Genomic DNA, 12956 nt, shown 5'->3' on the forward strand with positions numbered 1-12956 from the left:
ATCAACTACACTTCAACAAAAAAAGGACGCAAAAAAGTTATATTCCTTCTAAACTAGAGTTCCTTAATATGATTTTGTCTGAAAGCATGTTAATAATCAAACCAGTAGGGACTTCCCTGGTGGTCCAGTGGTTAAGACTTCACCTTCCAATGCAGGGGGTGCGGGTTCGATCCCTGGTTGGGGAGCTAGGATCCCACATGCCTCACGGCCAAAAAAACCAAAATATAAAAACAGAAGCAATATTGGAACAAATTCAATAAAGACTTTGAAAATGGTCCACATCAAAAAAATCTTTTTTAAAAAAAATAAGAGCAGTAAACAATAATGCAACACAATATGCTCCTGTTGTCACCCTTGGATTGAGGAGACTGAGGCCGACCAGCTGTTATTTCTGCACATTGGAAGCTCTGGGAGAGCAGATTTTGACTCAACGCTATCATTAGTATACCAAAAAAATGTCAAAATCAAACACTAAAAGATTAATAATACAAATGATAAGCTATACCAAAACAAGGCAAATAAATCAAGTTACTTCCACATTATAGAATTTAAAAAGTGCAATAGCAGGGTGCAGTGATGCTGTCCAGTTGTCACAGCACCTGGCCTGAGTCTCCAGGCATGAGTGAGACACCCAGATGCGTTCCAACACTGGGAGCGTGTTTCTTTGCAGCCCTTGATGTGAGACCCAGAGCAGCTCCCTCCATCGGACCAGGACACGAACTGAAGCAGCACAAGGATAACAGCCTTGAAACCATCTCCTGAACATGCATCACTTACCATCCTCACTGTGCTCAGCACCTCACAGCATGGCCGGCACAGAAGAGCTGCCTGAAAAATCATTGTTGAGTTGTTCAAGAACGCCGTGTGGTGAATGGCATTATTATTATCACTAGTTTACGGACACGAACTCTGGCACTCCGAGAGGTTAAGCTACGTGTCAAGGTCATCATCCAGCAGTGGAGCCAGATGTTCTTAGCCCCAGACCCAGCTCTGTCCTTCTAAGGCTCCTCCAAAACTTTCCGTTTCCCACACAACAGTCAGAGGGATCCTGTAAGGAGGTCATTTGGATCAAGTGACTCCCCTGCCCTCAAGCCTCCAAGGCTCCCCACCCCACTGGCCAGAAATCAAATGAAATTTCTCTCCCCAGTTAGGAGGCCCTGCTTTCTGCTCCCTCCCCAACTCCAGCCTGTCACCAGCCCGACTCCACCCTTCAGCTCCACCCAGGATAGGATGGGCTCAGACCCTTTTGTCCTTGATGGCTGTGTGCAAATCCCTGCAGTATCTCCCAAAATGTGGTCTTGCCTCTGGCTTACTATCTTGACCGAGCAATCACCCACGGGTCAAGGGTGCCCCACTGGGTTGACTCCTGCTTGTCCGGTTACGCAGGTATAGGCACTAAGCAGGTGTCATGGGGGGACCCAAGCCGGCACCCGAGAAGCCTGGGGGCAGGAAGCTGGAGGCTGTTGACAGGGATCTGTCCAGATGCAAGACACCTTGCGGTCACTCCTTCACAAAGCTGGTCAGAGCCTACACCGTGCAGGCAGCTGCAGCTGGAGCTGGAGCAGGATGTGGGGCTACTCCGGAGTACCCAGTGCACTGAATACTTAGCATTCTGGTAGGCAGATACAGAAAGAGACACATGTTTCCTACTGGATTGTGAGTTCTTTCAAGGCAGGTGTCCTTTCCTAAACCTCCTTTGTCAACTAACCCAGGAGTGTCAGGTAGACTTACTGAATAACATTTGTTGGTTGCATAAACCAATACATGAATTAAATGGTAAAGCAACATTGGATAGGAAGAGCCAGCTCACATTCAGGTTTTGCCATATCTAACAGACCTGAAAGGAAAAGTGCTTTGGTCAAGTCGTGCTTGCTTGCGCTGGCCTAGACGCAGATCTCGGGAGGCGATGGGCAACGGTGAGGTCTGTCCTGACCTGGAATACAACACAGCCCCTGTCCACGGATGCCCAGGACTGAGAGTTTTTGGATGGGCCCCACATTATTGATGGAGAAACCCATTTTCTCTCATCAGATTTCTTAAATATGCAGTCAGAGCTAAGAAACTGAAGAAGTCCTCAGGCAGTAAAGACTAAGGTTAGCCCACTTCCTCGAAAAGGCTGGGGGGCTTCCTGTGGAGAGGGACCATAGCCAGATCATCCGGGTGGCGTACAGGGGACTTTCTGTGTCTCCTGCTGGAGACAAGGAGGAAGGACAGCTGGAAGAGGAGACTGGCCTTAGCATCTGACTGCCAATGCTTTCTCCCCAGTGGGGAAAAAAATAGAGGCTCACACAACTCCTGAAGCCCGGGAGCCTAGAGCCCATGCTCTGCAACAAGAGAAGCCAGCGCAATGAGAAGCCCGGGCACCGCAATGAAGAGTAGCCCTCGCTCACCACAACTAGAGGAAGCCTGTGCGCAGCAACAAAGACCCAACACAGCCAATTAATTAATTAATTAATTAATTAAATAAAAAAATAGAGGCTCAGTCACCAGGCAAATGCCAAGATGGACATCCTGAGCTGGGCTAAAGGTGGAGTGGATAGTTTATGTAGAGAACAAAATAGAAAGAGGAAGAGGAAAAAGAGAAGAAGAAGAAGAAGGTGTGAGAGAGATTTTTTTTTTTTTAATTGGCTTCTCTTTTTTTCGTGGCAGAAGGCCCTGGTTCCACATTAACAAGCCGTTATTCCAAATATAAAATGACCGGTCCCAGAGGGGAAAAGTGACTTAGACTTTGGAAATGAAATTAAGGCAGCAGTAAGAGAAGCGCATGTTGTCTGGGTGACGTAGTGGCGTGGTCCTGACGTTTCTGCAGACACCCTGCCTGGTCCTGTGGCCGTGCCTATGGAACCTCCTTGAGGGCCAGCATCACCTGGAGAGCAGTCACTTCATACCACTGACACCAGTGAACACGTTCGGTATTAAAACAGCATTGTCAAGTTTAACCTTCACGTTTGGATGCCTCTTTTCAAAGAAGGACAAGAGAAATCTGATTTTTTTTTAACAGCATGACTATCAATGCGTAAATGCAGAAGAGTATTTGAGACAAACAAAAAAACCATACGTAATCTCGATTGAGGTACAAACCTTCCAAAATTTTTAAATCCTTTATGTACTTTCTCACTTGCTTACTTGCTGGACACAAAAGGATACATTATTCATAGCTCCATCTTTTTTCTAGAAGTCCTCTCCTGTGTCCTAATTCTGAACAATTGAGTGTAGAATAAGCAATTTAGACACACTCCTTTTTAAACTCCAGAGTGCTAGATAAGTGAAAGGTATTATCGCTTGTGGTTTGAATCCTAAAGCAGCGTAACCCTCAGATGTCTAACTTTTAAGAATGGATGGACCAACCAAGAACGAAGTTAGTTGCATTTAAAATTTTTCCAGACTATAAACAGCTTGCAAGTGTGGATCAATATCTATTTATTTATTTAAAATTAAAGAAATAAAAGGTGGGAATTCCCTGGTGGTCCAGTGGTTAGGACTTGGCGCTTTCACTGCCGAGGGCATGGGTTCAATCCCTGGCCAGGGAACTAAGATTCTGCAAGCCATGTGGCATGGCCAAAAAAAAAAAAAAAAAAAAAGAAAGAAAAGGGGGCATTATAAAGTGTATAATAGGATATAAAAGTGCAGGTTTTTGCTGAGACCCTAAGATGAGAAAGATCACAGGCCAAACCAAGGTTCCAAATAAAGATGCTGACATTTAGGGTTGGTGGTGAGAAACGTTCACCCTCGCCCACATTAAAGGTCAGAAGGTGGAGACTTGGGGGGTTTGTGCAGATAGAGCTGTCCAGTGCTTTAAGTCCCAGGCCTGGGGTAGGGGCAGGGGACACTTGCCTTCGAAAAAATCATTAAGGGAACCCCAAGGAGAGCCTCGTTCGTGTTCCATTTGGTGGGGGCCTCGGAAAGAAGTGTCTTGATTGCCACCTGAGAAATCTGAAGGGTGGGAGATGCAGCGGCCCTGCAGGTAGCAGAAGGGAGGAAGGGGTGGTCGTGTGGGAAGCCGGCACCCCCAAAGGGGCACGGATGCTTCCTGTGGGCCAGCTGTGGGCCCACCTAAGAGAAAGCCGTTGTGGGTCAGATCTTGTCCAGGAGGGACACCTGGATCGGCAAAGAGCCGCAGGTCATGCCAGACTCCTATGGCTCTGGGAGAAATACAGTGAACCAGAAGGAAGTGGTTACCTCCAATTAGGGAACTGCACGTGGGCGACACCTGCTCACGTGGGTGGGCAGAGGAAGGTCTCTGAGGCACTCACACAAACGCCCACGAGAGAAAGAGTCAGCCTTGAGCATCTGCCAGCACCAGAGAGCAAGAAGCCAACTCATGGCAGAACCAACCCAACCCTGATCATTCTTTGTCTTGTCTCCCCAGGACCCCAGGTGACCCCCAACCCTGCAGGTGTCAGAAACAAGGTTAGCCAACTGGAGGGTTTGGGAAGAAATAGAACACTGGACAATGAGAGAAAGACCCACTCCCCAGCAGCAAACTTCCCACCTGGTAGAGGAGAGACACATCAATAAAATCAAGTTTGAGTTTAGAAAATTGCAGGGCACTAGAAACACTCTTTTCTGTATTGAGACGATTTGCATTACGTAAGTGACTTCCAAAAGTCAGACAGCTGCTGGAGCTTTCACCCAGGCACCGAGAAAAACTAGTTCCACTGAATAAATTTAAAAGAACAGTGACAGATAAAGTTATTTCACGATGGCAGCTCATGAATCATGCGTTCGATGCACAAGTTACAAGTGTTCAGAAAACAGAAATAAAACTTGGGAAAATTTGATGTCTCCTGAAATACCTCTCTTATTACTTTTAAAATATAAGGTATTTTTTCAAATTATAAAAGTGGACTCATATGAGAATTTAGAAAATACATTAAAATATTAAAAGAAAACTTTAAAATACCCACAATTTCCTATCCCTATTTTTTAAAGTCTGAATAGAAAGTGCCCTTTCTCAGTGGGAAAAAAAAATGGCATTCAGATGTTCCAACTATTATCTTTAATGGTGTAATGATAGGTTTTCCCTTTTGTTGCCTGTTTGCGGAAGTGGACGGCTGCAATTTTGTCTCCCCAGCTCACTGCCCCTGGCACCTCGACCACCTGTCTACACTTTCCCGGAATCAGCCGCCTCTGTCCGTGAATCTGGTTACATCAGAGCTGCGTTTGAGGCCACTTTCTCTGTGGCTCTTCATGGTCTAAAGATGGAGCACCAACAAGCCAGGACAGTCAGAGGCCGTCCCTGTGAATTTGGCAATAGAATAAACAGCTCTTTCCTCTTCTGGGAACTGGGAAACAGAGTGAGATAAGAGAGAAGCACTGAAAGCAACACCTGGTGCTCAAGGGATGTAGATGAGGTGGGAGAGGCCTGATGGAGTTGGAGTCATCCCCAAGGTCCACATGGCCTTTCTGTCTGTGGTTTCCATGTGACGGGCCCATATCTGAAAACTAAATTCCCCTTTTTTGCTAAAGCTTATCATTTCTGTAATCTGAAAGTATCGATAAGTACATTATTTCATATCTTTACATTTTCTAATTTTCCTTTTTTGAAAAGAAGCATGTATACTTGCTTAACTAAAATTTTCCAGGGACCTAAGACTGTCCTTATTTACATGTGGGACCTGTGTCCACTCTTAGGGACACAGAAAAAGCACACTGGATGCTTCCTTTCCATTCTGCCCCCATGTGTGCATTTTGTCTATTCTTAAAATAAAAATAACAGTATTAAAAAAGGGAAGAAAAATCACAACATGACAGCTGAGGGGCTGTGTGTGTGCATGTATGTGTGCATTCGTGTGTGTGATTGTGTGTACGTGTGTGATTGTACGTGTGTGTACATGTGTGCTTATGTGTACATCTGTATGCACATGTGTGTACTATGCGATTGCACGTGTGTGCATGTGTACGCATGTGATCATGTGTGTGTGTGCATGTGTATTGCAGTGTGTACTGTGTGGTTGTGTGTGATTTGTGTACATGTGTGGTTGTGTGTGTACTTGTGTTGCATGTGTGGTCGTATGCACGTGTGTATTTGTGTGTGTACATGTGTGTGGTTGTGTGTGTCTGTCTGTCTGCTCTCTCCCTGGTCACAGGTAAAGTCATCACCGATTTCTTTCATGTCGAGTGGTGTCCAGGCTTTGGGGGTAAGCTGCTGGAGCCTTGTCCTTTCCATTACATTTCACTGTCCATTTGCCAGCCAAGAGGAGTAGGGACAGGAAGTGTGGTCCAGCCCAGAGGCCCATATCATGCTGGCCTTGTCTCTCATGCTGGTAGTTACACTTTCATCTCTACGGTTTGCTCACTCCTGGGGCTGCCTGCCTCCCTGACCCCAGATCTGAGGGTCACTCCTCAGGGATGTCTCGAGTGGATCAGGAGGGCACAGTTCCCATCCTGCACATGTGATTCTCCTCTCCCATCAGCCACAGCTCTTGTAACACCAACTGGACATTTGACCCAACTGGGTGGGTCAGGTGCCCTCTTTTGGAGACTCCAGATAGCTGGTTTGAGGCACAGGAGCTGAGAGCCATCACCCAGAATCAAGCTGGTGAGACCACCTGTGTCATGTGTGCATCACTTCAGAGAAAGCCACCTGCCTGTATATACAAAGAACGAAGCAGCTGAGCCAAAAAAGCAGAGAAGAGACTATGGGCTCCGCAGAGGTGGGACCCGTAACCTTATAACCTCTTGCGTGAGTTCGTGAGGGCTGCAGTAACAAAGAACCACAGGCCAGGGGCATTAAACAACAGATACTTATTTCTCACAGTTCTGGAAGCTGGAAGCCCAAGATCAAGCCATCAACAGGTTGGTTCCTTCTGAGGCCTCTCTCCTTGGCGTGTAGACGGCCATCTCCTCCCTGTGTCCTCATGTGGTCCTCCCGCTGTGCCTGTCTGTGTTCTCATCTCCTCTTATGAAGACACCAATCATATTGGGTTAGGGTCCACCCACATGACCTCATTTACCTTAATTGCCTCTTTAAAGGCCCTGTGTCCAAATGCAGTCGCCTTCTGAGGTGCTGGGGGTTAGGACTTCAACACATGGATGCACTGAGGGGTGTGGGGAGACACAATTCAGCCCAGAACACTCCGTCTGACTTTCCAGCTCCTGATTGTAGCGCCTCGTGGGGCCTGTACATCCTATCCTTGGGACACAAGATAACAAATTCTAACTTTTGACCTGTGATAATTGGAGTAGATTTCTACTCCTTCTGATCACATAACTCCTGACAAAAATAATTAGTCTTGTACAGCAAAAACTGCTCTGTGGTTTTCCAGAATGGGAGGACCAGAAATGTGACTACTGCCTTCATACATGAATTTTGTTTATTTTTTAAAATTAATTTACTTATTTATCTTATTTTTGGTTGCATTGGGTCTTCGTTGCTGTGCGCGGGCTTTCTCTAGTCACAGCGAGCGGGGGCTACTCTTCATTGCAGTGCACAGGCTTCTCATTGCGGTGGCTTCTCTTGTTGCAGAGCACAGGCTGTAGGTGCGCGGGCTTCAGTGGTTGTGGCTCACTGTGGCATGCAGGCTCAGTAGTTGTGGCTCACGGGCTCTAGAGTGCGGGCTCAGTAGTTGTGGCGCATGGGCTTAGTTGCTCCGCGGCATGTGGGATCTTCCCAGACCAGGGCTCGAACCCGTGTCCCCTGCATTGGCAGGCAGATTCTTAACCACTGCGCCACCAGGGAAGTCTCCATACATGAATTTTAAATAGCAACAATTTCCAAGTCCCTCTCTCGGTTCTGATTTTGAACTGAGCGCCAGCTTCTTGAAGCAGCTTCTTCCAGCTGAAATCTACCTTTGGGTTTCCATCAAAGACGCCAAATCCAAGGTGCTGTCATGAGTGTTCCTGCAACTTCACAGACACTTGGAAGTCACCCTCTGGTTCTCACTTTCTGAATCTGGGGATGTTAGATGCACTGTCCTGGTTAGAATTTTGACTTTCTCAAGGAAAAATAGAGGATAGTTTTTGGATAGGGGAGCGTAAGGGGGTTCTAGGGATTTCAGGGTTGAGCAAAGAAATAGACATGACCACCAGGTGGCAGTAGTACACACAGGCTTCTCAGGTGGGCTTTGACAGGTTTGCACCCCGGGAAGTCCGTCTGGGCTGGGACCATCCAGAGACTTCTGTGCAGGAGACCACAGCGTGGAAGAGGAGGGAGGCAAGGGACCTCCCCCAGGTATGCAGGGCTCACATGGTAGGTGATGCCTCTGGGCAGAGAGGCTGTGGATCAGAGAGCTCCAAAGGGCACAGCAGCTTGGGGTCTTTATAGCTCCTAGAAGCTTTATCTTCCTAGTTAGCAGATGTTAGGCACAGTTTCTCAGGGTATGCAAAGCAGGCAAGCTCTAAATGGCTAAAAATCTGCTTATTGGGGGTATGTTTAAAACAACTGAATGTATAAAAAATATTTTTGACAGCCTAAAATTTAACTTTATTTATACATTTTTAATTAAAATAGAATAGGCATAAACCAAAAAGAAGGGGAAAAGTCAAGATGAAGTGTCACTGTCACTTTGTTTGCAGGGAGGGGTCAAGAAATGGAACAAATTACCAGGAAAAAATTCTAAGACCATCCCAAAGCAGCTAGGTTACGTGTTATGTGTAAATGCCAAAATTAGGTATTATCCCACTTAATCTACAAATGAAAAAAGGGAGTCAAGGTTTATCCTATTTAGTACAAGAATTTTTAGAATGTATAAAAATTTGAGTTTGGTTCCTGCAGACTTTTGAGCTGACCCTTCTCAGCTGCCGAGAAGAAATTAACACTCCGGGGCCAACATACCAAGGCCACCTGGGCTCATCCATGTGACAAGGAGACAGGAATCCTGGAAAGAGGAAGGAGGTAAGTCATACACGTTTCATTATTTTAAAAAGAAAAGCCAGTCATTAATGAAAAACAATATACGATTATGGAGCTTCTGATTAAATGAAGGAATGGATTCTGATTCTGTAAACTCCCTAGGTGGAGCTGAGCTTCATTATCAACCAACTTGGAATTGGTTTATCCTTATTTATTTCTTTTGAAGGAGAAGACTTACATTTAAAACATTTGACCCAAAGATGGTTCCTTTGAAAGAACCCACATAGGATTTTCTTAAAAGCATCGTGTGTGTAAATACATTTTTTTTTCATAATGCAGAGTGCAAGATTTTGATGTAGACTGCCTTGTGTCAGCTACTTCCCATCTTTTTGACAGGAGGGAATATGACACCCACCACAGATACACATTCTAAGGATCACTTGCTTAAGTGTCATAGCTTACAATGATATGTTATTAAATAATAAAATGGAAACAAATATTGTTCAGTTGAGCCATTTCACAAAGGTAAAAATATTCAGGTCAAATGAAAGATAACATTTTAAAACTTCACCTGAGGGCTTCCCTGGTGGCACAGTGGTTAAGAACCCGCCTGCCAATGCAGGGGACATGGGTTCGAACCCTGGTCCTGGAAGATCCCACATGCTGCGGAGCAACTAAGCCTGTGCACCACAACTACTGAGCCTGTGCTCTAGAGCCCGCGAGCCACAACTGCTGAAGCCCGCGTGCCTAGAGCCCATGCTCTGCAACAAGAGAAGCCACCACAATGAGAAGCCCATGCACCACAACGAAGAGTAGCCCCCGCTCACCACAACTAGAGAAAGCCCGTGCAGCAATGAAGACCCAATGCAGCCAAAAGAGGGAGTGCCTGGGCTTTCTTTTCACTTGCCCAGACGTGGGGCAGCAGGGGAAGAGGACGGGGTGAGGCTTAAAAGATGTCAGTAGTCAAACATAAACAAATGGAGTCAGAGTCTCCGTTACAATGTCACTTCTTTCAAAGTCTGTTGGTGACTGGTCGCTGTGTGTGTTATTCAGTGCCGCCCCCTTCCCCTGACAGCAAAGTGTGTCATTGTGTTGCCTCCTTGTCTCCCAGTGCTAAACCCACATGACATTTCACAAAAATGGATAGTCAAAGGAGGAAATTGGTCACCAAAAAGGAAGGTGCATCAAAGAAATGAAAAGTGATCATGCAGGAAGGGAAACTGAATCTACGGGAATGGAGTTAGAGAAGAAATGGCTGGGGGTGGGAGGGAGGGAAGGATTGGGAGTTTGGGGTTAGCAGAGGCAAACTATTACATACAGAATGGATAAACAAAAAGGTCCTACTGTATAGCACAGGGAACTATATTCAATATCCTGGGATAAACCATAATGGAAAAGAATATGAAAAGGAATATATATGTATAACTGAGCCACTTTGCTGTACAGCAGAAATTAACACAACATTGTAAATCAACTATACTTCAATAAAATAGATTTTTAAAAAATGGCTGACTGCGGGATGAGTGACCTTGCTGCTTTTCGAGAGGTTTTAGATGTGCTGACAGTGGAGCTCAGTGAAGACCAGCTTATCAACACAGCGGAGGAAAATGGTTGTGGTGAAAAGGATGAAGCCAGCCCAGAGGAACGAATGCCAGCAAAAAACTTAACATTCAGTGAACTTTTGGAGATAATTCATAACATTGAACATGCAAAGAACAAAATGTTGGAAGCTGATCCAAACTTAGGAAGCAGTGTATCAATTCACCATGGCATGGAAAGGATGTCCACTCCTTATCCTAAGTCACATGACAAGATGAGCACTGTTCGAGCTATTCTTGATAAGTTTTCTACAAAGACACAAAACAGTTTAATTATCAATGTTTCTGATGTCTTAAATGACACTATCCTAAATAACGCTAGTTTTATTATTTCTTTCATTTTTTTTTGTTTGTTTATTTTTTAGGTTTTTTTTTGGTTTTTTAATTTTTATTGGAATATAGTTGCTTTACAATGTTGTGTTAATTTCTACTGTACAGCAAAGTGAATCAGTCATATGTATACATATATCCCTTCTTTGGATTTCCTTCCCATTTAGGTCACCACAGAGCATTGAGTAGAGTTCCCTGTGCTACACAGTAGGTTCTCATTAGTTATCCATTTTATACATAGTATCAATAGTGTATGTGTCAATCCCAATCTCCCATTTTGTCCCACCCCGCCCTTCCCCCTTGGTAGCCATACGTTTATTCTCTACGTCTGTGTATCTGTTTCTGCTTTGTAAATAAGATCGTCTATACCGATTTTTTCAGATTCCACATATATGTGTTAATGATATTTGTTTTTCTCTTTCTGACTTACTTCACTAGAGACTGTATGACAGTCTCTAGGTCCATCCACATCTCTATCATTTCTTTATACACTTATAACTGACAGTGTTTTCAGCATCTCGACAAAAATTTGTGAAGGTCATGGAACAATCCTAATTTTCCCCATTGATATGAAGATCATTTGAACTCTTTGAACTTACACAATCATTCTTATGGTCCCTTGATGCCATGCAGAGCTAGGAGTGCCTGCACTAATTTGACCTGACTGATCTGTAATGTTTAACTCTTGTGATTAGTCCCACCTTTGTAAACCACAGTCCTGCCTGTGTTTCCAGGACCCACTGTCTCCAGAATCCTCCCTCCCGCCTGCCTTTCCCAGGTTCGGTGGCTTCTCTTCCTTCGCCTGTCTTTTGGGCATTGGTGACCCCAGATTCTGTCCTTGACTCTGCTTCTTACTTTCCATGCTCTTCCAGTTCTGGTTGTTTGTAAAAGTTACAGCTTCTCTGGTCTTAGGTGGTGATGATGGCGCTAAGGTGACAGTGAAGAAAGGGGGGTCTTACAAAATGATAGGAAGGAATTTCCGGGGGGAAAGCAGGATGGCAGGGTATCCCCTTTATTTCACAATCTGGATTTAGAACCAAGCCCACAGAGCCGGCTACCTTTATCAATATGAATATCTATGAAATGTCATTTGTTCTTTCACAAACATCTACTGAATTGTACTGTCTCTGGTTCTATGTTCTGGAACACTATGTAGCAACAAACAGATAGTATAAAGCAACACTATGGATTTTAACTGTGTCCTCTGGGGGTACTACCCAACTCCCTGCCACTTAACCCATTAATTATCCTAGTGGAGGAAATTACAGGGCTGCTTTATGAGGAAGATAGTCTGTTATGGACAAGAGGGCCTTCAGCTGCACGTCCCACACCAGACACAGCTGCCTATTGGGACAGGCAGTGCTATAAATCAGGATGGACTGAATTCAAAATCTTGAGATTACCTTTGCGTATGTGTCTTGCTTTGTGAAACTGCAGTATTCCCGGAAAGTCTTGAGTAAATCAGGTTCTTTAATTCCTTACATTAACAGTGAGTTAAGGGGCTTCCCTGGTGGCGCAGTGGTTGGGAATCCGCCTGCCAATGCAGGGGATACGGGTTCGATCCCTGGTCCAGGAAGATCCCACATGCTGCGGAGCAACTAAGCCCGTGTGCAGCAACCACTGAGCCTGCACTCTAGAGCCCGCGAGACACAACTGCTGAAGCCCACAAGCCACAACTACTGAAGCCCGCGCGCCTAGACCCCATGCTCCTCAACAAGAGAAGCCACCACAATGAGAAGCCCGCGCACCGCAATGAAGAATAGCCCCCGCTCGCCGCAACTAGAGAAAGCCCGCGCGCAGCAATGAAGACCCAACGCAGCCAAAAATAATAAGTAAATAAAATAAATTTATTTTTTTAAAAAAACAGTGAGTTAATAACAGACTCTGCGTAGGTTGTTAGTAGATGTTTTCCTGACGATGCTGATTAGCAAGAGGGGTCGCTCTCATTCCTATAGAAGATGAGGGAAATCCACAGCTCAGAGAGGCTCCCTGATTGTGAGTGAGCTGTGCTTAACATAATAGAGATCTGACCATATTTTAAACACCCTAACTAATGAAAAGACTCCTATTGTGATTGCTTTTGGAACGCTAAGAATTCTCTTATCAATGTAAGCTTCCAATTTACTTTGTGGGCAATGCTAAATTTTTACAAATCACGTTTGTAGAGCAATAGCCATTTAGTAATGTACGCATTACTAAATCCACTTCTAAATAAAGCTGAAATTTGGTGGGTT

The sequence above is a fragment of the Balaenoptera acutorostrata genome, chromosome 13 (genome assembly GCF_949987535.1).
Source record: "Balaenoptera acutorostrata chromosome 13, mBalAcu1.1, whole genome shotgun sequence".
NCBI classification, from domain to species: domain Eukaryota; kingdom Metazoa; phylum Chordata; class Mammalia; order Artiodactyla; family Balaenopteridae; genus Balaenoptera; species Balaenoptera acutorostrata.